The sequence below is a fragment of the Gopherus evgoodei genome, chromosome 7 (genome assembly GCF_007399415.2).
Source record: "Gopherus evgoodei ecotype Sinaloan lineage chromosome 7, rGopEvg1_v1.p, whole genome shotgun sequence".
Lineage (NCBI taxonomy): Eukaryota > Metazoa > Chordata > Testudines > Testudinidae > Gopherus > Gopherus evgoodei.
Genome location: NC_044328.1, coordinates 1737920 through 1754936, shown reverse-complemented (window position 1 = coordinate 1754936; position 17017 = coordinate 1737920).

The following is a 17017-nucleotide window of genomic DNA, read 5'->3' as shown; positions in this document are numbered from 1 at the left end:
AAAAGTCAGGCTCATCCCCATAGGGAAGTGCGTGGGGTCTCACTCTCTGTCACACACGTGTACACATGTACGATTGCACAACCTGCACACCCAGCCCGATTCAGTGTGGTGGGAAAAATGGTTACTCACAAGACGTGTTGCTCACGTCCAGTCCAATGAGCTGTATGCACGGCGTACACACTCGTTGGAAAGTCTCCCTTAGCAGCTCCCTCGGGTCGGCTGTGAATCCCCCCGGAGTGGCGCCTTCATGGCGCTGAACACAGGCCTCTGCTGACCCAGCCCCACCCCAGTTCCTCCTTGCCAGCTACTCCGACAGGGGGATGGGTTTGGAATGGGCGTGAGCAACATACCTCGAAGAACAAGTTATGAGAGGGGAGGAACAGTTTTCTCTTCTTCCAGTGATTGTTCATATCGATTCCAATTAAGTGACTCCCAAGCCCTACGCAGGCGGTGGGGTCGGAGTTATGGAGTCGCTGATTGCAGCACTGCTCTGCAGAAAGCCGCGTCGTCTCTGGCATGCCAGATGATGGTGTAGTGAGAGGTGAACGTATGCACTGAGGGCCAGGTCGCTGCTGTGCAGATTTCTTGTACTGGGACCTGGGCCAGGAACGCCGCTGAGGCCTGGGCACTCGTGGCGTGCACAGTAAGAGCCGGAGCCGGGACCTTGGCCAGCTCGTAGCACGTGCGGATGCTGGACGGGATCCAGGAGGATGTTCTTTGAGATGAGACCAGGAGCCCTTTCATCCGGTCTGCCACCACTACGAAGAGCCAGTTCACCTTCCTGAACGGCCTAGTGCGCTCAATGTAGTTCCTGTCGAACATCGAGGAAGTGCAGCCTCTGCTCCCGGCTACTCACATGAGGCTTAGGATAAAAAACAGGCAGGAAAATGTCTTGGCGAGTGACGACTCTAGGAAGAAAGGCCGGGTGAGGCCTGAGTTGCACCTTATCCCTGTGGAAAAACGCTGCGGCGGGAAGAGGAGTTTCTGTCAGTCAGATGAGACTGATCTCGACCGTGATGAGACAGTGATGCTGAAGGGTATTGCGCTGGGGACCAGTGCCGAGGTGACTGTGCGGGAATCCGGTGCCAGTGATCAGTCCTGAGGGTCTGGTGCTGCTCCTTGTGGTGGTGGGGAAGGGGAGTGTCGTCCCACTAGTGCCAAGGAGCCATGCCTGGAACCCGACGCCAGGGATCGGTGCTGCTCCTCTCACGGTGCTAGGGAAGGATAGCATTGCCCTGCTGGTGCCATGCCCGGAACCTGGTGCCAGAGAACAGTGTCTTGCCAACTGGGAGCAGCGCTGGGGCAAACGGTGCCGGACTGGCAATGGTGATCTCCTCAGTGTGGCCGGCTTACCTCTACACGGTGCTGGATGACGCAGTGCTGGAGGCTTGTCCCTGACTGCTGGGGGCTGTGGTGCTATCACGGCAACGGGGTCCCTGGCAGCCTCAAAAGTGTCCGGGGTGAAGGGCAGCTCTAGCTTCTCCACTTGGCACAGCTCCACAGAGTCGCTGGGCACTGGACTTGATGGTCCCCTCAGGGGAAGCGAACTCTACGATGCCGACTCCTGCTGTTTGGGTGCCGAGTGCTCCTTTGCGGGATTCACTGGCGGTGTCTGCCGGTCCCGCTGGCTTTGGCACTGGGGAGCGCCTCGTCAGTCTTCCTGTACCACTTGTGAGGCACGGGCCAAAGCTTGCAGTGCTGGGGAGCGCCAGTGCCGAGGGTCTTTTAGGTTAGTCCTTCCTCAGCACCATGTCACAGACCAGACGTGCTCGGGGCCGGGTCCTGACGGGCTGTGGCAGGCTGGGGCCGAAGAGCAGATTCCATCCACAATTGCTTCAGTTGGAAGTCTCGCTCCTTTTTCATCTGGGGCGGGAAGCACTGGTCTCTTTTGTGCACTTCCCCCAGGCATTTCAGACATGAGTCGGGGGGGTCGCTCCTTGGCATAGGTTTGCTGCAGGCTCTGAACCCCTGGACTCACGGCATGTCTGGGAGCCCAAGGGGGAAGGGGTTAGGGATTGGAGGAAAAAACCTCACTCCTCAACCTTATCTATCACTATATCCACTAAGGGGGGGGGGTGAGGACTCCAGTTTCTAGGAAAAGGCAGGTGTTAGTAACGTGAGATTCAATCATTAGAAATGTAGATAGCTGGGTTTGTGATGACTGGGAGAACCATATGACTTGCCTACCTGGTGCGAAGCTTGTGGATCTCTCGAGGCATCTAGACAGACTTATGTGTAGTGCTGGGGAGAAGCTGGTGGTCGTGGTACATGTAGGTACCAATGACATAGGGAAGGGTAGGAGAGATGTCCTGGAAGCAAAATTTAAAGTGTTAGGGAAGAGACTGAAATCCAGGACCTCTATGGTGGCATTCTCTGAAATGCTCCCAGATCCACGCGCAGGGCCAGGTAAGCAGGCAGAGCTTCAGAGTCTCAATGCGTGGATGAGACGATGGTGTAGAGAGGGGGGGTTTACCTTCATTAGGAACTGGGGAAACTTTTGGGATGGGAGGAGCCTGTACAGGAGAGATGGGCTCCACCTAAACCAAAGTGGAACCAGACTGCTGGCACTAAACATTCAAAAGGTTGTAGAGCAGTTTTAAACTAGGAGATGGGGGAAAGCCGACTGCTGCAGAGGACCATGTGGATCGGACACAGACTTCTCTTAGGGGAGAGTCTGATGATAGGGAATCTCCAGGTTATAGTCAGGAAGAGAGTACGGAAGAGATGGAAGATGGTGTCGCCAGGAGGGCTTTGGCTTCCTCGACCACGGGATGCTATTTGAGGAAGGACTGCTAGGAACAGATGGCGTTCACCTTTCGAAGCGGGGAAAGGCCTTATTTGCGCACAGACTGGCTAACCTAGTAAGGAGGGCTTTAAACTAGGTTCGACGGGGACAGGTGAGCAAAGCCCACAGGTAAGTGGGGAACAAGACCTGGGAGATGGGTTGGAAACAGGAGGGAGCACGGGCTATAATGGCAGAGAGGAAGGAGGGTCAGGGCAAAGCTGGGAGGCAAGATCAAACCAGTATCTTAGATGCCTTTATACAAATGCAAGAAGTATGGGTAATAAGCAGGAAGAACTGGAAGTGCTAATAAATAAATACAACTATGACATTATTGGCATTACTGAAACTTGGTGGGATAATACACACGACTGGAATGTTGGTGTGGATGGGTATAGTTTGCTCAGGAAGGATAGACAGGGGAAAAAGGGAGGAGGTGTTGCCTTATATATTAAAAATGTACACACTTGGACTGAGGTGGAGATGGACATAGGAGACGGAAGGGTGGAGAGTCTCTGGGTTAGGCTAAAAGGGGTAAAAAACACAGGTGATGTCGTGTTGGGAGTCTACTACAGGCCACCTAATCAGGCGGAAGAGGTGGATGAGGCTTTTTTCAAACAACTAACAAAATCATCCAAAGCCCAAGATTTGGTGGTGATGGGGGACTTCAACTATCCGGATATATGTTGGGAAAATAACACCGCGAGGCACAGACTATCCAATAAGTTCTTGGACTGCATTGCAGACAACTTTTTATTTCAGAAAGTTGAAAAAGCTACTAGGGGGGAAGCTGTTCTAGACTTGATTTTAACCAATAGGGAGGAACTTGTTGAGAATTTAAAAGTAGAAGGAAGCTTGGGTGAAAGTGATCATGAAATCATAGAATTTGCAATTCTAAGGAAGGGTAGAAAGGAGTACAGCAGAATAGAGACAATGGATTTCAGGAAGGCGGATTTTGGTAAGCTCAGAGAGCTGATAGGCAAGGTCCCATGGGAATTAAAACTGAGGGGAAAAACAACTGAGGAAAGTTGGCAGTTTTTCAAAGGGACGCTATTAAGGGCCCAAAAGCAAGTTATTCCAATGGTTAGGAAAGATAGAAAATGTGGCAAAAGACCACCTTGGCTTACCCTTGAGATCTTGCGTGACCTACAAAATAAAAAGGCGTCATATAAAAAATGGAAACTAGGTCAGATCACGAAGGACGAATATAGGCAAATAACACAGGAATGCAGAGGCAAGATTAGAAAAGCAAAGGCACAAAATGAGCTCAAACTAGCTATGGGAATAAAGGGAAACAAGAAGACTTTTTATCAATACATTAGAAGCAAGAGGAAGACTAAGGACAGGGTAGGCCCACTGCTCAATGAGGAGGGGGTAACAGTAACGGGAGACTTGGAAATGGCAGAGATGCTTAATGACTTCTTTGTTTCGGTCTTCACTGAGAAGTCTGAAGGAATGTCTAGTATAGTGAATGCTTACGGGAAGAGGGTAGGTTTAGAAGAGAAAATAAGGAAAGAGCAAGTAAAAAATCACTTAGAAAAGTTAGATGCCTGCAAGTCACCAGGGCCTGATGAAATGCATCCTAGAATACTCAAGGAGTTAATAGAAGAGGTATCTGAGCCTCTAGCTATTATCTTTGGGAAATCATGGGAGACGGGGGAGATTCCAGAAGACTGGAAGGGGGCAAATATAGTGCCCATCTATAAAAAGGGAAATAAAAACAACCCAGGAAACTACAGACCAGTTAGTTTAACTTCTGTGCCAGGGAAGATAATGGAGCAGGTAATCAAAGAAATCATCTGCAAACACTTGGAAGATGGTAAGGTGATAGGGAATAGCCAGCATGGATTTGTAAAGAACAAATCATGTCAAACAATCTGATAGCGTTCTTTGATAGGATAACAAGCCTTGTGGATAAGGGAGAAGCGGTGGATGTGATATACCTAGACTTTAGTAAGGCATTTGATACAGTTTCACATGATATTCTTATAGATAAGCTAGGAAAGTACAATTTAGATGGGGCTACTATAAGGTGGGTGCATAACTGGCTGGATAACCGTACTCAGAGAGTAGTTGTTAATGGCTCCCAATCCTGCTGGAAAGGTATAACAAGTGGGGTTCCGCAGGGGTCTGTTTTGGGACCGGTTCTGTTCAATATCTTCATCAACGATTTAGATGTTGGCATAGAAAGTACGCTTATTAAGTTTGCGGACGATACCAAACTGGGAGGGATTGCAACTGCTCTGGAGGACAGGGTCAAAATTCAAAATGATCTGGACAAATTGGAGAAATGGTCTGAGGTAAACAGGATGAAGTTCAATAAAGATAAATGCAAAGTGCTCCACTTAGGAAGGAACAATCAGTTTCACACATACAGAATGGGAAGAGACTGTCTAGGAAGGAGTATGGCAGAAAGAGATCTAGGGGTCATAGTGGACCACAAGCTTAATATGAGTCAACAGTGTGATACTCTTGCAAAAAAAGCAAACATGATTCTGGGATGCATTAACAGGTGTGTTGTAAACAAGACACGAGAAGTCATTCTTCCGCTTTACTCTGCGCTGGTTAGGCCTCAACTGGAGTATTGTGTCCAGTTCTGGGCACCGCATTTCAAGAAAGATGTGGAGAAATTGGAGAGGGTCCAGAGAAGAGCAACAAGAATGATTAAAGGTCTTGAGAACGTGACCTATGAAGGAAGGCTGAAGGAATTGGGTTTGTTTAGTTTGGAAAAGAGAAGACTGAGAGGGGACCTGATAGCAGTTTTTAGGTATCTAAAAGGGTGTCATCAGGAGGAGGGAGAAAACTTGTTCACCTTAGCCTCCAATGATAGAACAAGAAGCAATGGGCTTAAACTGCAGCAAGGGAGATTTAGGTTGGACATTAGGAAAAAGTTCCTAACTGTCAGGGTAGTTAAACACTGGAATAGATTGCCTAGGGAAGTTGTGGAATCTCCATCGCTGGAGATATTTAAGAGTAGGTTAGATAAATGTCTATCAGGGATGGTCTAGACAGTATTTGGTCCTGCCATGAGGGCAGGGGACTGGACTCGATGACCTCTCGAGGTCCCTTCCAGTCCTAGAGTCTATGAGTCTATGAGTCTATAAGAGGATAATGTAAGGGCCGGATCAGATGATAAACAGTCACATAAAAAAGAATCTGGCACATCAGAAAAGGGCAGACAAATAAACAGAGAAGTTTTTAAAGTGCTTGTACACAAATGCTAGAAGTCTAAATAATAAGATGGGTGAACTAGAGTGCCTTGTGATAAAGGAGGATATTGATATAATAGGCATCACAGAAACCTGGTGAACTGAGAGCAATCAATGGGACACAATCATTCCGGGGTACAAAATATATCGGAAGGACAGAACAGGTCATGCAGGGGGAGGAGTGGCACTAGATGTGAAAGAAAATGTAGATTCAAATGAAGTAAAAATCTTAAGCAAATCCACTTAGAATCCATAGAATCACTATGGATAGAAATGTCATGCTCTAATAAGAATATAACATTAGGATCTATTATCGACCATCTGACCAGGACAGTAATAGTGATGATGAAATGCTAAGGGAAATTAGAGAGGCTATCAAAATTAAGAACCCAATAATAGTGGGGATTTCAATTATCCCATATTGACTGGGAACATTTCACTTCAGGACGAAATACAGAGATGAAATTTCTCAATACTTTAAATGACTGCTTCATGGAGCAGCTGGTACAGGAACTCACAAGGGGAGAGGCAACTCTAGATTTAATCCTGAGTGGAGCGCAGGAGCTGGTCCAAGAGGTAACTATAGCAGGACCGCTTGGAAATAGTGACCATAATACAATAGCATTCAACATCCCTGGGGGGGGGGGGGGGGGGGGAGAACATCTCAACAGCCCAATACTGTGGCATTTAATTTCAAAAGAGGGAACTACACAAAAATGAGGGGGTTAGTTAAACAAAAGTTAAAAGATACAGTGACTAAAGTGAAATCCCTGCAAGTTGCATGGGCCCTTTTTAAAGACACCATAATAGAGGCCCAACTTCAATGTATACCCCAAATTAAGAAACACAGTAAAAGAACTAAAAAAGAGCCACCATGGCTTGGCTTAACCATGTAAAAGAAGCAGTGGGAGATAAAAAGACTTCCTTTAAAAAGTGGAAGTCAAATCCAAGTGAGGCAAATAGAAAGGAGCACAAACACTGCCAGCTTAAATGCAAGAGTGTAATAAGAAAAGCCAAAGAGGAGTTTGAAGAACGGCTAGCCAAAAACTCCAAAGGTTATAACAAAATGTTTAAGTACATCAGAAGCAGGAAGCCTGCTAAACAACCAGTGGGGCCCCTGGATAATCAAGATACAAAAGGAGCTCTTATTCCCAGATTCTGGACCTTAGCGTCCAAAATATGGGGGTTAGCATGAAAACCTCCAAGCTTAGTTACCAGCTTGGACCTGGTACCTGCTGCCACCACCCAAAAAATTAGAGTGTTTTGGGGCACTCTGGTCCCACTGAAAAAACCTTTCCTGGGGACCCCAAGACTCAAATCCCTTGAGTCTCACAACAAAGGGAAATAATCCTGATTCCCTTCCCCCCTCCAGATGCTCCTGGAGAGATACACAGACACAAGCTCTGTGAAACTACGCAGAGTGATTCCCCCTCTCCGTTCCCCAGTCCTGGGAACAAAAAGGACTTTCCTCTTCACCCAGAGGAAATGCAAAATCAGGCTAGCAATCCAACACACAGCTCTCCCCTTGATTTCTTCCTCCCACCAATTCCCTGGTGAGTACAGACTTAATTTCCCTGAAGTAAAGAAAAACTCCAACAGGTCTTAAAAGAAAGCTTTATATGAAAAGAAAGAAAAAATACAAATGTTCTCTCTGTATTCAGATGACACAACACAGGGCAATTGCTTAAAAGAATATTGAATAAACAGCCTTATTCAAAAAGAATACAAATCAAAGCATTCCAGCACTTACATTCATGCAAATACCAAAGAAAAGAAACCATAGAACTTACTATCTGATCTCTTTGTCCTTACACTTAGAAACAGAAGACTAGAAAATAGAACTACTTCTCCAAAGCTCAGAGACAGCAGGCAGACAAAAGACTCAGAGACACTTTTCCCTCCACCCAAAGTTGAAAAAAATCCAGTTTCCTGATTGGTTCTCTGGTCAGGTGTTTCAGGTGAAAGAGACATTAACCCTTAGCTATCTGTTTATGACACGCCCCCCAAATTGCAGACAGTGGGGAAGCTCACTGGCGGCAATTTCCTTCTAGAACTTGAAAATAAACAGATTAATACAACACATGCACCTTTACATATACTACTAAGTATATAACTAACAGACTTTTACATTTTTAAGAACACTTTTTAACTACTGGATTCTGGGAAACTCTCACGGGAGAGTGCATCAGCAACTTTGTTAGAAGCTCCTGTGATGTGCTGAATTTCAAAATCAAAATCCTGGAGAGCTAAACTCCAACGAAGAAGTTTTTTGTTGTTCCCCTTGGCAGTATGAAGCCACTTTAGTGCAGCATGGTCAGTTTGTAGTTGGAACCGCCGTCCCCAAACATATGGGCGTAGCTTTTCCAGGGCGTACACAATGGCATAGCATTCCTTTTCACTGACTGACCAGTGACTTTCCCTCTCAGACAGTTTCTTGCTGAGGAACACGACAGGATGGAAGTTGTGATCTGTTGCTTCCTGCATGAGCACTGCTCCTATACCACGCTCAGATGCATCTGTGGTTACTAGGAATGGTTTGTCAAAATCCGGGGCCCTGAGTACAGGGTCAGACATGAGCATCGCCTTAAGCTGGGTAAAGGCCTTTTGACACTCATCAGTCCACTTAACTGCATTTGGCTGGGTCTTTTTGGTCAGGTCGGTCAATGGGGCAGCGATTTGGCTGTAGTGTGGTACAAATCGCCTGTAGTATCCGGCCAAGCCTAAGAAGGATTGGACCTGTTTCTTTGACCTTGGGACAGGCCACTTTTGGATAGCATCCACCTTGGCCTGTAGGGGGTTTATGGTTCCTCGACCCACCTGGTGCCCCAGGTAAGTTACTCTGTTTTGGCCTATTTGACACTTTTTGGCCTTAACAGTTAGTCCTGCCTGCCTGATGCGCTCAAAGACCTTTTCCAGGTGGAGTAGGTGTTCGGGCCAGGAGTCTGAAAAAATGGCCACATCATCGAGGTAGGCAACTGCAAATTCTCCCAGTCCAGCTAGTAGACCATCTACCAGCCTCTGGAAGGTGGCGGGTGCATTTCGAAGGCCAAAAGGAAGGACATTGAATTCATACACCCCCGCATGGGTGACGAATGCTGACCTCTCCTTGGCAGGTTTATCTAGCGGTACTTGCCAGTACCCCTTGGTTAAGTCTATTGTAGAGATGAACTGGGCACGTCCCAACTTTTCCAATAGCTCATCAGTGCGTGGCATTGGATAGTTGTCCGGACGAGTTACCGCATTTAGCTTACGGTAGTCCACGCAAAAGCGTATTTCCCCATCTGGTTTGGGTACCAGAACCACTGGAGATGCCCATGCACTGGTAGATGAGCGGATTATACCCATCTGTAGCATGTTCTGGATCTCCCGTTCTATAGCAGCTTGGGCATGAGGAGACACCCGGTAGGGTGGGGTTCTGATTGGGTGAGCATTACCTGTATCAATGGAGTGGTATGCCCGTTCAGTCCGTCCTGGGGTGGCTGAGAACAATGGGGCGAAGCTAGTGCACAGCTCCTTGATTTGTTGCCGCTGCAGACGTTCCAGGGTGGTTGAGAGGTTCACCTCTTCCACGCCACCGTCTTTTTTCCCGTCGTAGTAGACACCGTCAGGCCACTCAGCATCATCTCCCTGGACTGTAAACTGACAAACCTGTAAGTCTCTGGAATAGAAAGGCTTGAGAGAATTAACATGGTACACTTTAGGCTTTAGTGAGGAATTGGGAAATGCTATGAGGTAGTTTACAGCTCCCAGGCGCTCTTGGACCGTGAATGGCCCTTCCCATGATGCTTCCATCTTATGGGCCTGTTGCGCCTTCAAGACCATAACCTGGTCTCCTACCTTGAAGGAACGTTCTCTGGCATGTCTGTCATACCAGGCCTTTTGCTCTTCTTGAGCATCCTTTAGGTTCTCTCTAGCAAGGGCTAAAGAGTGTCGGAGGGTGCTTTGTAGGTTGCTTACAAAGTCCAGAATGTTAGTTCCTGGAGAAGGCGTAAACCCCTCCCATTGCTGCTTCACCAACTGTAATGGCCCCTTAACCTCGTGACCATACACCAGTTCAAATGGTGAAAACCCTAAACTGGGATGTGGTACAGCCCTGTAGGCAAACAGCAACTGCTGCAACACTAGGTCCCAATTATTGGAGAATTCGTTGATGAATTTTCTTATCATGGCCCCCAAAGTTCCATTGAACCTTTCCACCAGGCCATTGGTTTGATGGTGGTACGGGGTGGCAACCAAGTGATTCACCCCATGAGTTTCCCACAGTTTTTCCATGGTCCCTGCCAGGAAATTAGACCCTGAATCTGTAAGGATGTCAGAGGGCCAACCTACCCTGGCAAAGATGTCTGTTAGGGCCAGGCACACAGTGTTAGCCCTGGTGTTGCCTAGAGCTACTGCTTCTGGCCATCGGGTAGCAAAGTCCACTAAAGTCAGTACGTACTGCTTTCCTCTGGGCGTCTTTTTTGGGAAAGGGCCCAGAATATCCACAGCTACTCGCTGAAATGGGACCTCAATTATGGGGAGTGGCTGGAGAGGGGCCTTGACCTGGTCTTGAGGCTTTCCCACTCTTTGGCATACCTCACAAGACCGGACATACTTGGCAACGTCCTTGCCCATCCCCTCCCAGTGGAAGGACTTCCCCAACCGGTCCTTGGTTCGGTTCACCCCAGCATGGCCACTGGGATGATCATGGGCTAAGCTTAAGAGCTTCCCCCGGTACTTAGTTGGAACCACCAACTGTTTTTGCGGCTGCCATTCTTCCCGGTGTCCACCAGAAAGAATTTCCTTGTATAAAAGTCCTTGGTCTATAACAAACCGGGATCGATTAGAAGAGCTGAGAGGCGGTGGGGTGCTCCGTGCCGCCGCCCACGCTTTCTGAAGGCTGTCATCTGCTTCCTGCTCAGCCTGGAACTGTTCCCTTGAGGCTGGGGTCACCAGTTCTTCCTCAGACTGTGGACTTGGGCTTGGTCCCTCTGGAAGCGATGTAGGTGATGGGGTTGTTTCCGTTGCTGGTGAACCGCTCTCCGCTGGTGCACCTGAGGGTATTTCAGGCTCTGGCTGAGCCTTTTGGGTATGGCTGTCTTTTGCTTCTGCCAGTTCTGGCTCGCTGGCGCCCTCTGGCGTTGAGTTTGAAGATGTGGTTGCACTTGCTGGTGCTGGTTGCTGTTCCAGTTCCGGGCCTGGGACTGGAGATGCTGTGGCTGTTTCAGTGGTAGGCATGGAATTCGGGTCCACTACCTCTGTCTGGGTCTCTGGTAACACAGACGGGGCCTCTGTGGACGGCTCAGGAACAGGAATGGGTCTGGAAGCTTGCCTGGTTTGGCTACGGGTAACCATTCCCACTTTCTTGGCCCGCCTCACCTGGTTGGCCAAGTCTTCCCCCAGTAGCATGGGGATAGGATAATTGTCATAGACTGCAAAAGTCCACATTCCTGACCAGCCTTTGTACTGGACAGGCAGTTGAGCTGTAGGCAAGTCTACAGCTTGTGACATGAAGGGGTAAATTGTAACTTTGGCCTTTGGGTTGATGAATTTGGGGTCAACGAAGGATTGGTGGATAGCTGACACTTGTGCCCCCGTGTCTCTCCACGCAGTAACCTTCTTTCCGCCCACTCTCAAATTTTCCCTTCGCTCCAAGGGTATTTGAGAGGCATCTGGGCCTGGGGATCTTTGGTGATGGTGGTGTAATGAATTGCACTCGCATGGTGTTCTTGGGACAGTTGGCCTTGATATGTCCCAGTTCATTACACTTAAAGCATCTTCCATCTGATGGGTCACTGGGCCGAGGTGAGTTACTGGAGACTGGTGAGGTTGAAGAGTAGGGTATCTGTGGCTTTACTTGGGTGGTATGGAGGGTCTTGGCTGTCCTCAGTTGTAGGGTTTATGGTCTGTGTGCCCCCTGGGGTAATCGTTTCCCTTGACAGTAGCTTTTTTGCTTTCTGCCAGTTCCATCCATTTGGCTCCAATCTCCCCCGCCTCAGCGATAGTTTTGGGATTTCTATCTTGTATGTACCGTGTGATGTCTTCAGGAACACCATCCAAGAACTGCTCCATTTGTATGAGGAGGTTCACTTCTTCCAAGGTTTGAATGTTGTTTCCTGTTAACCAGGCCTCATAGTTTTTTGCAATGTAGTAGGCGTGTTTGGGAAATGACACCTCTGGTTTCCATTTTTGGGTTCTGAAGCGCCGACGGGCATGATCTGGGGTTATCCCCATCCTGTATCTGGCCTTGGTTTGAAAAAGTTTATAGTCATTCATTTGCGGCTTGGGCATTTCAGCTGCCACCTCTGCTAAAGGTCCACTGAGTTGTGGCCTTAATTCCACCATGTACTGGTCTTCGGGGATGCTGTACCCAAGACAGGCTCTTTCAAAATTTTCCAAGAAGGCCTCGGTGTCATCACCTGCCTTGTAGGTGGGAAATTTCCTGTGCTGTGGAGCAATAATTGGCGCCGGGTTGTTAGGGTTGGCTGGCACATGCAGCCCAGCTTTTGCCATCTCCAGTTCATGTTTTCTCTGTTTTTCCTTCTCTTCATTTTCTTTTTGTTGTTTTTCCATTTCTTTTTGGTGTTTTTCCATGTCTCGGCGGTGGGCCGCCTCTTCTTCATCTTGCTTCCTTCTGTGGGCCAACTCATCTTCTGCTTGTTTCCTTCGGTAGGCTGCTTCTTCTTCTTCTAGTTTTCTTTTGTGTGCTGCCTCTTGGGCTGCCTGTTCTCTTTGGAAGGCTGCCAGTTTGATGCTTTCTTCCTTTTCTTTCATCTCCATCTGTCGCCTGTGTTCAGCTTCTTTTAATTGGTCTTCGGCCTTCATTTTTGTCCTGGTAGACATGGTTTCTGTTTTCTTGTGTTGGGGTGCCCTCCGGTGTTTCTCTTTTGAACTGCAGGCTCTGTTGCCTCCTGAAGTCTGCCTAGCAACAGTGCTTTTTTCCTTTTTTCTCTCTAGCTAATGTTCAATGAAGGGAAACCAGAAAAACCACTTTATTTGCATGCATATAGAGTGCTGGTATGACTCTCAATGGGAGTGCTATTGTATGACAAAAGACCCTTAACAGTCTTCTCGCTTAATATGCAAACCACAAACTGCTAGAGAGAGCAGAAAAAAAAAAATTCTCTCTGGTTCCCTTTTAAAACCAAACTGTTTCTCTCTGCTACAAAACCCTTAGCAGAGAAAAGAAAAATATAATATTCCTACTGGCTTCTGGATTCTGTCTATCTCCCACCGCTGCCACCATGTTATAACCTTATTCCCAGATTCTGGACCTTAGCGTCCAAAATATGGGGGTTAGCATGAAAACCTCCAAGCTTAGTTACCAGCTTGGACCTGGTACCTGCTGCCACCACCCAAAAAATTAGAGTGTTTTGGGGCACTCTGGTCCCACTGAAAAAACCTTTCCTGGGGACCCCAAGACTCAAATCCCTTGAGTCTCACAACAAAGGGAAATAATCCTGATTCCCTTCCCCCCTCCAGATGCTCCTGGAGAGATACACAGACACAAGCTCTGTGAAACTACGCAGAGTGATTCCCCCTCTCCGTTCCCCAGTCCTGGGAACAAAAAGGACTTTCCTCTTCACCCAGAGGAAATGCAAAATCAGGCTAGCAATCCAACACACAGCTCTCCCCTTGATTTCTTCCTCCCACCAATTCCCTGGTGAGTACAGACTTAATTTCCCTGAAGTAAAGAAAAACTCCAACAGGTCTTAAAAGAAAGCTTTATATGAAAAGAAAGAAAAAATACAAATGTTCTCTCTGTATTCAGATGACACAACACAGGGCAATTGCTTAAAAGAATATTGAATAAACAGCCTTATTCAAAAAGAATACAAATCAAAGCATTCCAGCACTTACATTCATGCAAATACCAAAGAAAAGAAACCATAGAACTTACTATCTGATCTCTTTGTCCTTACACTTAGAAACAGAAGACTAGAAAATAGAACTACTTCTCCAAAGCTCAGAGACAGCAGGCAGACAAAAGACTCAGAGACACTTTTCCCTCCACCCAAAGTTGAAAAAAATCCAGTTTCCTGATTGGTTCTCTGGTCAGGTGTTTCAGGTGAAAGAGACATTAACCCTTAGCTATCTGTTTATGACACCCCTGGATAATCAAGATACAAAAGGAGCTCTTAAAGACGATAAAGTCATTGCAGAGAAACTAAATGGATTCTTTGCTTCAGTCTTCACGGCTGAGGATGTTAGGGAGATTCCCAAACCTGAACTGGCTTTTGTAGGTGACAAATCTGAGGAACTGTCACAGACTGAAGTGTCACTAGAGGAGGTTTTGGAATGAATTGATAAACTCAACATTAACAAGTCGCCGGGACCAGATGGCATTCACCCAAAGAGTTCTGAAAGAACTCAGATATGAAGTTGCGGAACTATTAACTAAGGTTTGTAACCTGTCCTTTAAATCGGCTTTGGTACCCAATGACTGGAAGTTAGCTAATGTAACGCCAATATTTAAAAAGGGCTCTAGAGGTGATCCCGGCAATTACAGACCAGTAAGTCTAACGTCAGTACCGGGCAAATTAGTTGAAACAATAGTTAAGAATAAAATTGTCAGACACATAGAAAAACAAACTGTTGAGCAATAGTCAACATGATTTCTGTAAAGGGAAATCGTGTCTTACTAATCTATTAGAGTTCTTTGAAGGGGTGGTCAAACGTGGACAAGGGGGATCCAGTGGACTTAGTGTACTTAGATTTCCAGAAAGCCTTTGACAAGGTCCCTCACCAAAGGCTCTTACGTAAATTAAGCTGTCATGGGATAAATGGGAAGGTCCTTTCATGGATTGAGAACTGGTTAAAAGACAGGGAATAAAGGGTAGGAATTAATGGTAAATTCTAAGAATGGAGAGGGGTAACTAGTGGTGTTCCCCAAGGGTCAGTCCTAGGACCAATCCTATTCAATTTATTCATAAATGATCTGGAGAAAGGGGTAAACAGTGAGGTGGCAAAGTTTGCAGATGATACTAAACTACTCAAGATAGTTAAGACCAAAACAGATTGTGAAGAACTTCAAAAAGATCTCACAAAACTAAGTGATTGGGCAACAAAATGGCAAATGAAATTTTAATGTGGATAAATGTAAAGTAATGCACATTGGAAAAAATAACCCCAACTATACATACAATATGATGGGGGCTAATTTAGCTATGAGTCAGGAAAAAGATCTTGGCATCATCGTGGATCGTTCTCTGAAGATGTCCACGCAGTGTGCAGAGGCGGTCAAAAAAGCAAACAAGATGTTAGGAATCATTAAAAAGGGGATAGAGAATAAGACTGAGAATATATTATTGCCCTTATATAAATCCATGGTACGCCCACTTCTTGAATACTGTGTACAGATGTGGTCTCCTCACCTCAAAAAAGATATTCTAGCACTAGAAAAGGGCAACTAAAATGATTAGGGGTTTGGAGAGGGTCCCATATGAGGAAAGATTAAAGAGGCTAGACCTGTTCAGCTTGGAAAAGAGGAGACTAAGGGGGGATATGATAGAGGTATGTAAAATCATGAGTGATGTAGAGAAAGTGGATAAGGAAAAGTTATTTACTTATTCCCATAATACAAGAACTAGGGGTCACCAAATGAAATTAATAGGTAGGTTTAAAACAATTAAAAGGAAGTTCTTCTTCACACAGCGCACAGTCAACTTGTGGAACTCCTTACCTGAGGAGGTTGTTAAGGCTGGGACTATAACAATGTTTAAAAGGGAACTGGATAAATTCATGGTGGCTAAGTCCATAAATGGGTATTAGCCAGGCTGGGTAAGGAATGGTGTCCCTAGCCTCTGTTTGTCAGAGGGCGGAGATGGATGGCAGGAGAGAGATCACTTGATCATTGCCTGTTAGCTTCACTCCCTCTGCGGCACCTGGCATTGGCCACTGTCGGCAGACAGATACTGGGCTAGATGGACCTTTGGTCTGACCCGGTACGGCCGTTCTTATGTTCTTAAGAACTAAACTACAACTCTCGGAAAGTACGCTAAGGGAAGCACTTGCTAGGCAAGCGACCGCAGCTCCAACGACTGTCACTGGCAGTACGAAGGAACTGAGGAGGGGCCGGGGCGCCAGGGATATATATTCAGCGCCATGAAGGCGCCATTCCAGAGGGCTCCACAGCCTACTCGATGGCAGTTGCTAAGGGAAAACATTCCAACGACCGTGCACGCGACGTGCACATTCATTGGAATCGATATGAGCAATCGCTCGAAGAACTCCACCTTCCCGCCCAGCATCCACAGCTCCAAACAAGGCAACGAGCCCCAGAAAGGGAACTTAACACCATGACACATGGAGGGAGGCTGACTCCTGAGATGACCCAGGCCAGACAGGAACAAGCTGCCCCTAGAGGGGGCAGGAACGGTGGGTTTTAATTCTTCCCTTTTCATGAGGAGGGTATTACTGGGATAGGCACACCGCCCTCCCTGCAAATTACTTTTTAACTGGATTCTGTCCCCTTGTCCCCATTTCCCCCTCCATCTGTGCCCTGCTGGGACTGGCTGGGCTTCGTGGGGCTATGGGGCAGTGCAAACAGTGTCTTTGCTGTTAACTGAAAGCCCTGGGAGGCGCAGAATCACAGACACCCTCCCTGGACATTTGGCAGTGGAAGGCTTGGAAACGCCATTCACTCAGCCAGCTCCTGGGATGCTGTGCAAAACAGGACGGGGCAAGGTCTTTTGCGAGTTGTTCCATGATTCAGGCGCACCCAGCCGGAGCAGTGCCAGCCCTCAGGCTGCCAGGTGGCTTCTTCCTCCCCCAGCAAGGCACAGACCAGTCTCCGACACTGGAGGGAGACAGTCCCAAGCCCTGGAAGAGAAAGGTGAGAAGGTGCAGGCGCGGGTGGGGACCTGGGGGGCAAGGGGAGAGGAAATTAACCAGCTGGAGGCCAGAACTCTGTATGCTAATTACAAGCCTGCTCCTGCTCCCGCTCCCATTGAAGCCAGTGACAAAGCTAACATCTGGTCAGGCCCAGCCAGCTGCAGCTCTGCCTACTGCCAAGCAGCAACGGGCTCTGAGTCTCCTTGTCCCCCCC